Source organism: Polyodon spathula, chromosome 14 (genome assembly GCF_017654505.1).
Source record: "Polyodon spathula isolate WHYD16114869_AA chromosome 14, ASM1765450v1, whole genome shotgun sequence".
Taxonomy (NCBI): Eukaryota; Metazoa; Chordata; class Actinopteri; order Acipenseriformes; family Polyodontidae; genus Polyodon; species Polyodon spathula.
The window spans coordinates 19,855,361-19,871,168 of NC_054547.1; positions in this window are offsets into that span (position 1 = coordinate 19,855,361).

Genomic DNA, 15,808 nt, shown 5'->3' on the forward strand with positions numbered 1-15,808 from the left:
GTAGCCTCAGTATCCACTCCTGACTCCCTCTATCAGAGGCCAAATTGGTGGCTCCACCCCACCTGCTTCCTTCTTCAGCACAGCCTCATAGCCAGTAGCTGCAAAGCATATAGCAGTGCTTGCAAGCAGCAGCCACTCTGCCTCACCTTTCAACCCTGCTCCATCTACCTGCCCAGCCTTGCAGCACTCAGACACACTCCATCTTGCAACACTCTGCTCAACCTCAGCCTGCTGTTGCTCCGGCCTTCGAAGCAGCATTGTCCAGCAACTTAGCAGAGCATCCTGCAGCAGTTCTCAACGGAAGCTCTGCCTTCTAAGCAACTCCATCAGGAGAGCCGCAGCTCCAGTGCATTCCAGCACCCACCCTTATTTCACAACCTGCAGTCATGGAATTGAGAAGTCTCTTTGGCAAAGTGCCCCACCCCTGTGCTATTTATTTGTGTTTTATGTTGTATGTAGTGTGTTAATGTTGGTACACAGGATATAAATATGTAAGACAAGTGGTTTAAAATGTATATTTTTATTTAGGCACGAGGCTTGCACAGCACTTCACGTGCAGGTAAAATGTAATAATATGTCAGCACGGGAAATTCACTAGATTGATTCACGTGCAGCTGTACCGAGATGCCAATTGAATGATTGATTAGCAATCAAGTTTCAGTACAGCTGAATAAAAGCAGCATGTTTTCACTCACTTGGGGCTGTGAGTTCGGGAGTGGAGAACGGGTGAGAGAGAGGAGAGTTAAGTTAACAATATAGCAATTCTACAGCATGCTGGAAGTCCCAGCACAGTACTTGTTTAGTGTTCATCAACTCGTTTGTCTGTCTGTTTAGTGTTAGTATGTTTTGTTTGTATATTTATTCTGGCTAAAGTGCCGTGTCCTGTTTTGGTGTCAGTGTTTTTGTTACAACCTTTTTATTTTCTGTCTGATTATTAAACTGCGCATCAACATCTTCACCATTTCAAAATCTGTGTTGGTTGCTGTTTCTGGTCTGAAGTCACCCACTACAGCAGTCTTTGTGACACTCTCCCACCAACTTCTCCTATCAGGATGCCGATCACGACGGACATCCTCCTTAAGATTTCCATCCTCCATAATGGATGCTTCAATCCAGCAGACTACATCGCAATGGAAGCAATCTCTATAACTGCCACCTTTGAGGTTCTAAGATGCGCAGAGTTCATGGTCGCATCCTTTTCCAGCTTCCCAGCTTCAGGAATCTCAGCGAGCGACCTCTCCTGTTTTTTAGGTCAGAATATTAGGCTTGCTTATAATTAAAACCTGAATTAAAATAGGTCAGCCAATCACTATATCCACGGATTCTCACCCTAACAACCATTATCACATTGTAAACCTGAGATTACACCCCAGAAAGAAAAAAAGGAGTGCTTGTAAATCAGTTTGCTGCACTGGCACAGAAGTCTACAAATATATGTTATATACATTCTGTAGGCTAGTCCACTGCCCTAGGGTGTCTATAACAAACACAGTCACCATTTAAATATTAAAAATAGGAACAAACATGTACTTTTACATACTTTTGAAGTCAGAAACACACTTCAGAGATTAAGGAATGGCCACACCTGTGATTGTTGGCAGGGACAGATTTAAACCCATCCCTGCCAAACTTGAGCCCTGCCACTGTACTACATTTCAATTCTCCAATAACTATTGTATAAAATTTCTAAGTGGCAACATTATCAAAACAAATTGGAGCATAGCATATTGAAAAACTGTATGTACACATACTGTGTATATTGAAAATACGGTAAACAGTTTAGTGTTGTAAAGCAAGAAAACATCCATATAAAAGATTTATTTGCAGGGTTGGGGTCAATTTCTTTTTAAATTCCAATTCCTTTATTTTTTTATTTAGTGCAATTATAATCCCTCCCCACCTGATTTTTTCTCAATTTAGAATGCCCAATCGCTTTTCTCCTCATCGCAGCAACTCCCCATATGGATCAGGAGACCTGAAGATTCAATGGGCGTCCTCCGATCCCAAGACCAAGCCAGATTCCTTTTTCACCCAGGAACTCTACAGCAGATGTCAGCGATCTACCGACGTCTGGAAGACAAAGGCCAGCCCTGCAGGTGTCCACTCTGAACTCACTGGGTGCCTGGCCACCATGGTTCACTGTATAGTGATGAGAATAAACATTGGCCTGGGCCAATGCGACTCTCCCTTCTTAGTCTTCAGTGAAGACTGTCCTATTTCATATAGCCAGGACGTGAACCTGTGCTATATGACTCACCCTGCGCACCATGTGGATGTGCTTCTACCAGGTGAGCCACTCAGGAACCCTCCAATTCCTTTTTAAAATCAATTCCCAATTCCAATTTCCTTAAAGACTTAGAATTGATATTTTAGAGATAATTCATTTGAAGCAAATTTAATTGACAAACTGTGACTTCAATTTACATAAGTAATTTGTTGCCACTGTGAGAAGTTCATTTTAACAGAATACTGGTAATTGTAATCTTAATGATCAATGATGATGTGTTGGAATTGATTAAAAGGGAATGGGAATTGGAATTGAAAACCAAGAATTTATCCCAACAATGTATTAATTGCTTAGGGGTGTGTAAGGATGGGGGGTATTCACTGACACGGGAGACAGAAGATGGTACTCGAAAACACTGCACAGGTGCACAGTTTTATTTAAGTAATAAAACTACAAAATAAAAGTGCTGCTTACGCAGAGCCCCCACTGCCACTATGCCGGTCAGCTCGTGTCTCCGTTCTACGCTTTGCTATGCACTATACATTGGGGTGACCAAGGTTCCCCAATCACTACACACGTCCCCTCCGGTATGTAGATATCTATTTTAGTGACAGGTTTCTTTATTTAAGCCTAGCTGTCTTCCTCAGCTGTGCTTGCCTGTTTTTGTTCTCCCGCTCCCACCACTGCCATTCCTGCCTGGTGTTTGTTTACGCTCGCCTCCTCAGCTAGCATCACTGGGTTTCCCCAGTCATGGCCACCCGAACACATAACGAATATAATATTTGTGGGTATACACTGTATAGGAAAGACAGGCAGGACAGAAGAGGAGGAGGGGTAGCGCTATACATAAGAAACAGTCTTGAAGCCCAGGTGTTAAACCACAACATGGTCTCATTTGAAGTGTGTTTTAAATCCCCAAAAGTAAAGACTAAAGCTAAGGTTTACAATTTTAGAAAAGCAAACTATGAAGGTATGAAACAGAGACTAACAGAAGTAGATTGGAGTAAAATAGAGAAAACACCCACAGAAGAAGGATGGTTGTTCTTCAAAAATGTAGTACTAGAGGCACAAAACAATTATATCCCTAAAGTAGACAAATCTAAATGTAAAACTAAATTGCCAAAATGGTTTAATAGATCAATTAAAAAAAAATATTCAGCGAAAAAAAACACTTTACAGAGCATTAAAAAAGGACCAAAAAGAAAGTACGCAGAAAGAGTACACAGAACTGCAAACGCAAGTCAAAAAGGAAGTTAGAAAGGCCAAGAGAGAAATAGAAATAAACATTGCTAAGGGAGCTAAAACCAATTCCAAAATGTTTTTCCAATATTACAACAGCAAGAGAACATTCAAAGAGGAGATTAAATGTTTAAGAGATACAAATGGCAAAATCGTAGAGGAAGAAAAAAAAATAGCAAATATGTTAAATGATTACTTTTCACAAGTTTTTACAAAGGAAGATACTGACAACATGCCCCACATGTCATCCAGTTCCTATCCAGTTTTAAATAACTTTAGCATAACTGAGGCAGAAGTGTTAAAGGGACTAGGAGCTCTTAAAATAAACAAATCCCCTGGGCCGGATGAGATCCTCCCAGTAGTACTCAAAGAAATGAAAGAAGTAATTTACAAACCGCTAACCAAGATCATGCAGCAGTCTCTTGACACAGGGGTGGTACCGACAGACTGGAAATACCGATCCACAAAAAGGGAAACAAAACTGAACCAGGTAACTACAGACCAGTAAGCCTGACTTCTATTATATGCAAACTTATGGAAACTATAATAAGATCCAAAATGGAAAATTACCTATATGGTAACAGGGTACTGGGAGACAGTCAACATGGTTTTAGGAAAGGGAGATCGTGCCTAACTAACTTGCTTGATTTTTTTGAGGATGCAACATCGATAATGGATAATTGCAAAGCATATGACATGGTTTATTTAGATTTCCAGAAAGCTTTTGACAAAGTCCCACACAAAAGATTAATTCTCAAACTGAACGCAGTTGGGATTCAAGGAAACACATGTACATGGATTAGGGAGTGGTTAACATGTAGAAAACAGAAAGTACTGATTAGAGGAAAAACCTCAGAATGGAGTGTGGTAACCAGCGGTGTACCACAGGGATCAGTATTAGGTCCTCTGCTATTCCTAATCTACATTAATGATTTAGATTCTGGTATAGTAAGCAAACTTGTTAAATTTGCAGACGACACAAAAGTAGGAGGAGTGGCAAACACTGTTGCAGCAGCAAAGGTCATTCAAAATGATCTAGACAAGATTCAGAACTGGGCAGATACATGGCAAATGACATTTAATAGAGAAAAGTGTAAGGTACTGCACGCAGGAAATAAAAATGTACATTATAAATATCATATGGGAGATATTGAAATTGGAGAAGGAATCTATGAAAAAGACCTAGGAGTTTTTGTTGACTCAGAAATGTCTTCATCTAGACAATGTGGGGAAGCTATAAAAAAGGCTAACAAGATGCTCGGATACATTGTGAAAAGTGTTGAATTTAAATCAAGGGAAGTAATGTTAAAACTGTACAATGCACTAGTAAGACCTCATCTTGAATATTGTGTGCAGTTCTGGTCACCTCGCTATAAAAAAGATATTGCTGCTCTAGAAAGAGTGCAAAGAAGAGCGACCAGAATTATTCCGGGCTTAAAAGGCATGTCATATGCAGACAGGCTAAAAGAATTGAATCTGTTCAGTCTTGAACAAAGAAGACTACGTGGCAACCTAATTCAAGCATTCAAAATTCTAAAAGGTATTGACAGTGTCGACCCAAGGGACTTTTTCAGCCTGAAAAAAGAAACAAGGACTAGGGGTCACAAATGGAGTTTAGAAAAAGGGGCATTCAGAACAGAAAATAGGAGACACTTTTTTACACAGAGAATTGTGAGGGTCTGGAATCAACTCCCCAGTAATGTTGTTGAAGCTGACACCCTGGGATCCTTCAAGAAGCTGCTTGATGAGATTTTGGGATCAATAAGCTACTAACAACCAAACGAGCAAGATGGGCCGAATGGCCTCCTCTCGTTTGTAAACTTTCTTATGTTCTTATGTTCTTATAACCAAACGCAGGGCCAAGCAATCCCCCAGGCCCGCCTCTCAGCTACTCAGTGAGAGTGCAAGCCAATACATCCTCTTTCCCACAGCTCCATATCACAACCATCTTATGAGGCTGCTGCCCTCTTCCTGCAGAACCATGCATGTGTCAGACAGTCAGCACACATCTCCCGTGTTACATATCCTCCCCCTTAGAATGACACCACCAGGGTTCGGTGGACTACCCTGAAGGAATAGGGCTGCAGGGCCAAGTACCACCGTGTGATTCTGACATTGTTATCCTTCATCCGGTAAAACCATGATAAGGAAGTAGTACAGGAATGACTCGACGGTACCATAGTTTTTTTTACTGCAAGACTCTTCTTCTCGATGGTACTATAGTTTTTCTTATGGGGAAGGGGCTTCCTGCTGATATACAGGACCAGGTGCTCGCTTCCCTGCACCTCCTGAGACAACACTGCACCGAGACCAATCTCTGACGTATCCGTCTGTAAGGTGAACCTCAGGACTCCATAGCACTGGCTTGTTACAAAGCCTTCACTTCAGAATGAGAAAGGCTCTCTGACACGGCTCCGTCCACTGAACCATATTTGGGGCAGCCAAGGGAGTAGCAAGCTTGGCGAAACTTGAGATGAACTTCCTATAATAACCCGCTAGTCCCAAGAAAGAATGCACCTGGGTTTTGGTCGTAATGACCTACCAGTCAGCCAAGGCTTTCAACTTAGCAATCAGCGATCTGATCTGGCCGCTCCCTACTCGATACCCCAAGTACTCTGCTTCCCAATGGCACATTTCTTTGGGTTAGCAGTGAGCCCAGCCTCCTGCAAGGATTGCAGTATTGCCACTACCTTACACAGATGACTTGCCCAATCTTCACTGTGGATAACCGCGTCATATATATAAGCAGCGGTGTACTGCTGATGTGGCTGCAAAACGCGAACCATCATCCTCTGGAAAGTGGCTGGTGCTCTGCACAACCAAAAGGGCATGGTCCTAAATTGGTACAAACCGAAGGGAGTCAAAAACACCATCCTCTCTCTGGATTCCGGGGTCAGGGGTATCTGCCAGTACCCCTTCATTAAATCCAGTATCGTCATAAAATGAGCCATACCTAGACATTCCAGCAACTCATCTCCAGTGGCTCTCAAAAGTATTTACCCCCCTTGGACTTTTCAATATTTTATTGTTACAACATGGAATCAAAATGGATTTAATTAGTTTTTGCCACTGATCAACAAAAAAGAAGTCCATAATGTCAAAGTAAAAAATAAAATCTACAAATTGTCTAAATTAATTACAAATACAAAACAGAAAATTATTGATTCCATAAATATTCACCCCCTTGAGTCAATATTTGGTAGAGGCACCCTTGGTAGCAATTACAGCCATGAGTCTATTTGAATAAGTCTGCTTTGTACATCTGGACACAGAAATTTTTGCCCATTCTTCTTTGCAAAATTGCTCAAGCTCCGTCAAGTTGGATGGGGACCTTTGGTGAACAGCAATTTTCAACTCTTTCCACATATTCTCAATTGGACTGAGGTCCCAGCTTTGACTGGGTCTCTCCAGGACATTGACCTTTTTGTTTATAAGCCACTCCAGTGTGGCTTTGGTTGTATGTTTGGGGTCATTGTCCTGCTGGAAGATGAATCTTCTCCCAAGTCCCAGGTCTCTTGCAGACTTCAGCAGGTTTTCCTCTAGGATTTCTCTATACATTGCTGCATTCATTTTTCCCTCTATCTTCAGGAGCTTTCCAGGCCCTGACGCACAGAAGCATCCCCATAGCATGATGCTGCTACCACCATGCTTCACGGTAGAGATGGAGTTTTCAGGAAGATGTGCGATGGTAGGTTTGCGCCAAAGATAGCGCTTAGTGTTGAGGCCAAAAGCTCTATTTTGGTCTCAACAGGCCATAGACTCTTCTTCCACTTGGTCTCAGTCTCCCACATGCCTTCTGTTGTAATAAACATCATAGCCGAGATACGATGTGACTTTTTTCAACAACAGCTTTCTTTTTCCCACTCTCCCACAAAGGCCAGTTTTGTGAATCACCCGGGTTATTGTTACCATATGCACAGTGTCTCCCAGCTCAGCTGTGGAAGACTAACTCCTTTAATGTTGCCATAGGGCTCTTGGTGGCCTCCCTGACTAGTGTCCTTCTCGCCCGGATACTCAGTTTTTGAGGACGGCCTGTTCTAGACAGATTCACAGTTGTGCCATATTCTCTCCATTTCTTAATAATGGACTTTACTGTGCTCCGGGGCATATTCAATGCCTTGGAAATGTTCTTATATCCTACCCCTGGTTGGTGCTTTTGAAGAACCTTATTCCGGATTTGCTTTGAATGTTCTTTCATCTTCATGATGTAGTTTTTGTTAGGAAATGTACTAACCAACTGTGGGACCTCCCAGATACAGGTGTATTTAACCTGGAATCATGTGAAACACCTTAATTGCACACAGGTCAACTAATTATGTGACTTCTAAAGACAATTGGTTGCACCAGAGCTTATGTAGGTGTGTCACAGCAAAGGGGGTGAATACTTATGCAATCAATTATCTTCTGTTTTACATTTGTAATTAATTTAGAACAATTTGTAGGATTTATTATTCACTTTGACATTATGGACATTTTTGTGTTGATCAGTCGCATAAACTCCTAATTAAATCCATTTTGATTCCATGTTGTAACACAATACAATGTGAAAAAGTCCAAGGGGGGTGAATACTTTTGAGAACCACTGTACCCGGGGCATGGGATAAGTGTCAAACTTTGATTTTTCATTAACTCACCTGAAATCAATACAAAACTGAGTTGACTCGTCTGGCTTATCCACTTAAACAATCGGACTGTTCCAGTCACTTTGGGACTCCTTTATTACACCCAGTCTGAGCATCTGAGCATCAATTTCTGCCTTTATTACCTGCCATTTGCTTTCAGGTATGCATTACGGCCTCTAGCAAACTGGCACCCCAAATCAACTTCAATGTGATGGTGAGCTAATCACCTCCGCCACTAGAGGGAGCCGGGCCACCGTCGTTGTACTACCTTGGAGATCCGGGGCCCCCTCAACCAAAGAAGGCTTGGGGGCTCCGACATCAACCCCGCCCACCACCACCCACCATAACAGCCCACCCAAGGGACATAATTGGACTCTTGGGGGGGGGGGGTGGGGGGGTGGGGGGAAGGGGGGAGTTGGCCGATTGCGGCTGGTGTACGTTGTACATGGGGGGAGGTGTGTGGCAGAGCAAAGCTCTGCCCTTTTTAAATTGGCAGGGATGGGGTTAATTTCCCCTACCTGCCTGGGTTTATTATGTTCAGGTGGCTGGGGTTGATTAGTTGATTAGGTTAATTAACGATCAATCAGCGCCCAGCCACCTGACATAAAAGGAGGCCTCTGCTTCTCATTTGGGAGGAGGGAGCTGAGGAAGCAGGTTGGTGTTTGTGGTTTTCGTGATTTGTGAATCCAGTGAAGGCATTGCCCAGCCTGGAAACCTTAATTTTGTAAGTTTTGTTTTGTTGTCTTTCTTTTTGTGTTTAAAGATTTTTATTTTGCCCTTGTGCACTTTATTTTTGTGTTTATTTATAATAAAATTAGTTATTTTTTTTGAACTGCAGTCTGTCTCTGGGCCTTTATCCACTCACCAGCCTGCCACATTTGGTGTCAAGAGGGATAGCGCCACCTAGAGGCTCAGAGCAGTAGTTATTTATTTTATTTTTTTTTTGAATTTTTGGGATAATTTTTTTTTTTTTTTTTGAAAAAAAAAAATGGGAAAGAAGAGCAGACAGCGGCAAAGGCAGGAAAAGCAGCAGCTGAAGAAATGTAAGTTGCTGCAGCCACCGCTGGAGGACCCAGCCAGCCTCTTACCTTGGAGTTCCTGATGCGGGAAGGAGGACCATCGTTGGCGGTCCTGCCCAGACGTGCCACTGGCAAACTGGTGTGGCCGGTGTGAGGAGGACGGCCACAACTGGGCAGGATGCCCCTACAACCAGGCCCAGGAAGAGGTGCAGTATTCACCCCGGGCATCAGGGGCCACCCCCACTACCTCCAGCACCACCACCTTCACCACCGTCCCAAGAGATCTGGGACTGGTTGAAGCACCCTGAGGCAGACCTCGTCCACGATCTCCCCATAGTTATCAACACGATGTGGCGTCAAGATGGGGAGAGGTGGGAACAGTGGGAGGAACAACAGAGAGGGGTGAGCCGCCTTCCCCAGAGCCAGAGAGGGAGGGGCCGCCGTCGCTTCCAGAGCCAGAGTGGGAGGAGCCGCCGTCGCTCCCAGAGCCAGAGAGGGAGGAGCCGCCGTCGCTCCCAGAGCCAGAGAGGGAGGAAGGCTATCGGCGCCCAAGGCGCCTTGTCACCCGCCACGGTATGCCACGCCGGCTCCACTCAGGGATGACAACATTTGCAGACTTGGCCACTCTGCTCCGCATCACTTGGGATCTCCCCTCGGTGCCGCCTCCGCCACTAGAGGGAGGGCGGGGGCCGCCGTCTCCCGCCGCCCGCCGCCACTAGAGGGGCCGGGCCACCTCTGCCCTAGAGGGAGCCGTGCCTCCCTCCGCCACTTAGAGAGAGCCACGGCCCGCCTCCGCCTAAGGTAGCCGGGCCGCGTCGCCGCCTCTGCCACTACCCAGGCCGCCCTCGCCATACTTACCTTGGAGATCCGGGGCCCCCTCAACCAGAGGGGGCGACAAAGAAGGCTTGGGGGCTCCGACATCAACCCTGCCCACCACCACCCACCATAACAGCCCACCCAAGGGACATAATTGGACTCTTGGGGGGAGGGGGGTGGGGGGAAGGGGGGAGTTGGCCGATTGCGGCCGGTGTACGTTGTACATGGGGGGAGGTGTGTGGCAGAGCAAAGCTCTGCCCTTTTTAAATTGGCAGGGATGGGGTTAATTTCCCCTTCCTGCCTGGGTTTATTATGTTCAGGTGGCTGGGGTTGATTAGTTGATTAGGTTAATTAACGATCAATCAGCGCCCAGCCACCTGACATAAAAGGAGGCCTCTGCTTCTCATTTGGGAGGAGGGAGCTAAGGAAGCAGGTTGGTGTTTGTGGTTTTTGTGATTTGTGAATCCAGTGAAGGCATTGCCCATCCTGGAAACCTTAACTTTATAAGTTTTGTTTTGTTGTCTTTCTTTTTGTGTTTAAAGATTTTTATTTTGCCCTTGTGCACTTTATTTTTGTGTTTATTTATAATAAAATTAGGATTTTTTGAACTGCAGTCTGTCTCTGGGCCTCTGTCCACTCATTAGCCTGCCACAAGGTCATTGCCACTTAGTCAAAAGTTTAGACTCAGAGCTGGGCAATAATAGAAGCACTCAAATTGTCATGCGTCCACTTTCCCACAGACTCAAGACATTTGTACAGGTCCAAAACAGACCGGACAGTATTGGTCAAATTGTCCTGCTGCTCCTCCCACATCTCTTTGACCAGATGAGGTTACCCCTGGGGTCTCCACGCATACAAAAATTAAAATGGTGAAAACCCATAGAAGCCTGAGGTACCCCTCTGATAGCAAAGAAAAGGGGAGGAATCAGCTGGCCCCAGTAGTGCACGTAACAATTAATAATCTGAGCAACATTTTTTTGAGGGACTTATTAAAACGCTTCACAAGACCTTCAGTCTGAGGATGGTAAACTGATATGCTAATAGTCTTAATGAAAAGTTTACATGTTCCACAGACTAGCCGGTACAAAGTTGGTGCCTTGATCAGTCAATATTTCCTTGGGGATACCCACCTGGGAAAAAACCTTCACAAGCTTGTTGGCAACAGTTTTAGCAGATGCAGATTTGCGGATTGGCCTCTGGATAACGAGTAGAGTAATCCAAAATAACCAATAGGTGTGTGTATCCCTCTGCACTCCTTTTAGCAGTCCAACTATATCTACTCCAATATGCTCAAAACAGAGTTTCCACTAGTGGAAAAGGCATTAATGAGGCTCGTGGGACAGCTCTAGGGCTGGCCTACTGACACTCCCCACAGTGTTCACAAAAACGCCTGACGTCACCACCCAGCCCCAGCCAATAGAATCTTGTCACAAGCCTCGCTTTCATCTTATCCTGTCCAAAATGACCAGACAGAGAGCGTGAGCAAGCTGCAACAAATCATCCTTAAAGTGCCGAGGAATGTACAACTGGTGACTCACTTCCCCAGTCTGGTGTATTTTTTCAACATGGTACAAAAGAACTTGATTCATATCAAATTGAGTGTACATGATGGAGTGTCTGGGCTCAACCACCCGACCATTAACCACAACTGCTTGGACAAAGAGCCTGCCTAGCACGTTGTCATGCCCTTGCTCAAGTCGGATGTAACAGGAGCGAGTTAAAAAATCAAGTCCCATGGCTTCTAGCTGGGGATTGGGTCAGTCCTGAGCGGAGGCAGTCGAGCCAGACCTTTGCAATGGCTCAGCGGCCTCCCCCCACCTGAAACTTATCGGACTCCCTCCATTGCCAACCCTCATCTTAGCGTCCCGGCATTCCCGTTTAGTTTTTTAAGGTTTTAATCTATGGCAATACCATACCTGGTTCGCGAAAGGGGAAGACCTCTCCAATTACTTCCTCTTTCTTAACCTGTAGCACTAGCTCCATGAATGCAGCATAAGTAATTTGCAGCCTGCTGCTCTTAATTGAGTATTAGAATACCTGGCCAGGTTAATTCAATTCTCTGTTCAATTGCTAAGTAAGTAATTTTGTTCTCATTTTTAAAGTTGGCCTTTCAGATTCCATAAGATAAAATTAGGTGAAGCTATCTCAATTTACTGTTAAATTTTGGTAATGGGTTTATCTCTGCATGGACTTTCTCTCTGGTTTTAACTGAATGATCTTTTCTTTAATTGCCTCATGGACATTCTATTTAGATTCAGGTGTTTTCCTTAATTTCCTTCACAAAGGTCTTATTGGGCTTGATTTATCATTAATTTGAAGTATCTTAATTGGTGGCTCTTTAAATAGGTCTATTACTTCCTGGTGGGGATGTTGGTTCCTTTTTTGCTGGGGTGATTCTTTTTTGGGTGTGGATTTTTGAGGATGCAAAGTGTTTGAAGAGGGAGTTTGCTGGTCTGTAAAGGAGAAATCAGGAAGCAATAATCTTTTGGTTGTTAGAAACAGTATTTTCTATAATCTGCCATTTTTCCAGTTTAAATTAACCAGTTATCTAATCTCCTGCCAAACAAACTATCCACATCATTCAAATTGTTTATATGGACCCTAAGAGCAACAACAGTGACTAATCCATTTATCATCATCACTTTTTGTCTTCTTACCTGGTTGGAAACTCCAAGCTCTACAGGACCAAGGAAGAACTGGGTGAGATCCCCTAACGGGAAGGAATCTTATTTTTTTTCTGCAGGATTATCTGGGCTGTTCTGACTGTTTGTGAGTATTATCATCTGTTTATTTATTGGGGATTTATGAGCACCCAGCACAGAAGTTTCATTTTTGTTTTGTGTTTAAACTTTTCTGTTTCAACTACATTTGCAATACGGATTGGATAATATTTTAGGACTTTTAAAGTATTGGTGGTTGTTTCATGGACATTTTTTTTATTTTTTATAAGGACTGCCTAATGGACTGTGGTAAACACTGTGAAGTCTTAAAATGCTGTCTATTTAAAACTCATGTCAAAATGTTTGATACATCTGTCTCAAGTATAATATTCCAGGCATATCCAATAACATCTGCTATTTGAACTCTGTTGTTGTCTTCTGGTTTAATTGTCTTCCTACATTCTATTTGTTGTAAACAATCCTGACTTACCCCGCAATTTTTCTTGGTTCTGTTGCTCAATCCTACTGCTTTGGAGACTTGTATTGTTCAGGGTAGTTTATTTGTATTTCCGTCAAAAAATACTAGTTATTGGACGTTGCTTAAGGATTGGGTTTGTTACAAACCAATAGGGAGAATGGGGCCGTCAGAGCAGCCAACCAATCTTTTAACTGCTCGTAGTAACTAGAGGCACTGGCAACCGTGGACACAAACCGAATTGCACTCGTGTCATCTGCTGGCCATTTTTAAATTCACACACATCTTGGGATAAGTGCGCACATTCCCATAAATATATTTAATATGCACCTATTCCATTATTTGCCTATGCCCCGATGAAATTAAGCTCTCTTGTATTAGGGACTGGCTACACACTGAATCAAAGAGAGCCTGGGTTTATGGGTGTATCACCCACTGACACAGGAATAACACAATCTGTCTGCTGGAGTGACTGGTGGAATGGAACAGTCTTACCTGGTTGGATAAGGTCACATCCCATAGCGGGGCAATCCTGGTTGATGTGGCTCACCTCCCAGCTTGTTCCACACATCAGTAAACTAGTTTCTCTCCATGAAGCTTCAGCAGGAGGTTGAAACACAGGAGCCATGAAAGTTAGGGTGGCCTTGCGAAACCCCTGTCCAACACTGCGGCAGCCCGTGGGTGACCCCACCCTGCTCCGTCCAAACACCTGGCTACTCCCCCCCCCAGTTGGTTCTGCTGCCTGGTACTGCTCTGCCAATTGGATTGCCTGATCCAGAGTGGCGGGTGCCTGTCGTTGCACCCACAAGCGCGACCCCGAGCCAGGCACTCCAGGAATCGCTCAACTATGATCACCTGGCATGGTTGAGGATGGCCGCCTTCAGCATGGAGTAGTCCATCATCGCCATGAAACCGAGGGTCCTCGTGGCTGCCTGCGCCTTCCCCATCAGCGGTGGCAGGAGGTAGCTAGCCCACTGCTCTCGGGCGCACCCGGCAGAGATTGCCATAGCCTCAAATACCTCCAGCTATGCTTCTGGCCGATCCTCTGCCATCATTTTTATTGGCCGTGTAGCCTTCGATCTGGCACCGCAGCTCTTGCACTCCCCTGCACTACTGAAGTAAGGGTTTCATGTAGGAGATCCATTAGGGTGGTGAATTGCTGGGGATCCATTCTGCTCCCTGGTTTTGCACTGCTGTTTTGGGCGGGGCCAGTGAATCCCACTCTAACACCACAGGTGGAAGGGTGGGGGTATTCATGGACACAGGAGACAGAAGATGGTACTTGAAAACACTGCACAGGTGATTGGTTTCTTTATTTAAGCCAGCCTTCCTCAGCCATGCTTGCCTGTTTTTGTTCTCCTGCTCCCACCACTGGAGTTCCTGCCTGGTGTTTGTTTACACTCATCTTCACAGCTAGCGTCACTGGGTTTCCCCGGTCATGGCCACTCAAATGTATAACCAAGCGCAGTACTTATGGGCCGAGCAATCCCCCAAGGGCCACCTCTCAGCCATTCAGAGAGAGGGAAAGCCAACATACCGTCTTCCCCACCTCTCCGTGTCAATGCCATGACTGGCAGGAGGATCTTAAGAGACTGCTGCCCTCTTCCTGCAGAACCATGTATGCGCCAGACAGTCAGCACAAATCTCTATTGTTACAAGGGGGTACATTAGTAGCCTATGCTGGCTGCTTTGCCATAGAAACTCTGATGGAGCTTCAGTCTACAATGAAATTTATGGCAGATTTATGACAGATTTTTTTAACTTTGAAGGCAGGCATGTAATTAAACAACAACCCTTAATGATGCATTAGATTAGGTTTCAATTCTTTAAAACCTTGATGAATACAATACAAATTACAGATTGCAAATTTCAGGTACATGCACACTGGCACTCTTGACAAACTAAAAGCACAATTGCACCTTGTTGGCTTCACAAAAGGGAACTAGTCCAGAAAGTTGTTCAATACCTTATTAAACCTAGTGTGAAAATGTTAAAACCACCTTAGTACCCTGTGGCAGGCTGGCGAGTGGATAGAGGCCCAGAGACAGACTGCAGTTCAAAAAAAATAACTATTTTATTATAAATAAACACAAAATGAAAGGGCACAAGGGCCAAAACAAAGCAATTTAAACACAAAAAAGATAAAAAGCAAAACTTACAAAAATAACAGTTTCCAGGCTGGGCAATGCCTTCACTGGATTCAAACTTTCTACACAACCAAAAAAAAACAACCTGCTTCCTCAGCTCCCTCTCCCTCAAATGAGAAGCAGAGGCCTCCTTTTATATCAGGTGGCTGGGCGCTGATTGATCGTTAATCAACCTAATCAACTAATCAACCCCAGCCACCTGAACATAATAAACCCAGGCAGGTAGGGGAAGTTAACCCCATCCCTGCCAATTTAAAGGGCAGAGCTTTGCTCTGCCACATACCCACAGAATAAAACACACATATCCATGAATAAGAAATTGTATAAATTACATACCGAGACCCCTATCTGTAACACATACGTATTTTGGGTGCACTGCAAATTTCTTTCAAATCTTAACAAAATACCCCTATTGCACAAGTTAAACAGGTTCTTACTTCTGATGAATTGTGGGATCAGATTCCGTTGGATGGATATAGGAGTTTAGGCTCTCATCAAGTGTTCTGTCATCAGGCACCCTAAAAAGAGCACAAAATTAAAACAAAACAAAAACAAAAATACGGTGGAACGTAACAGCACCACAAAACAATCCTTAACTGTTAG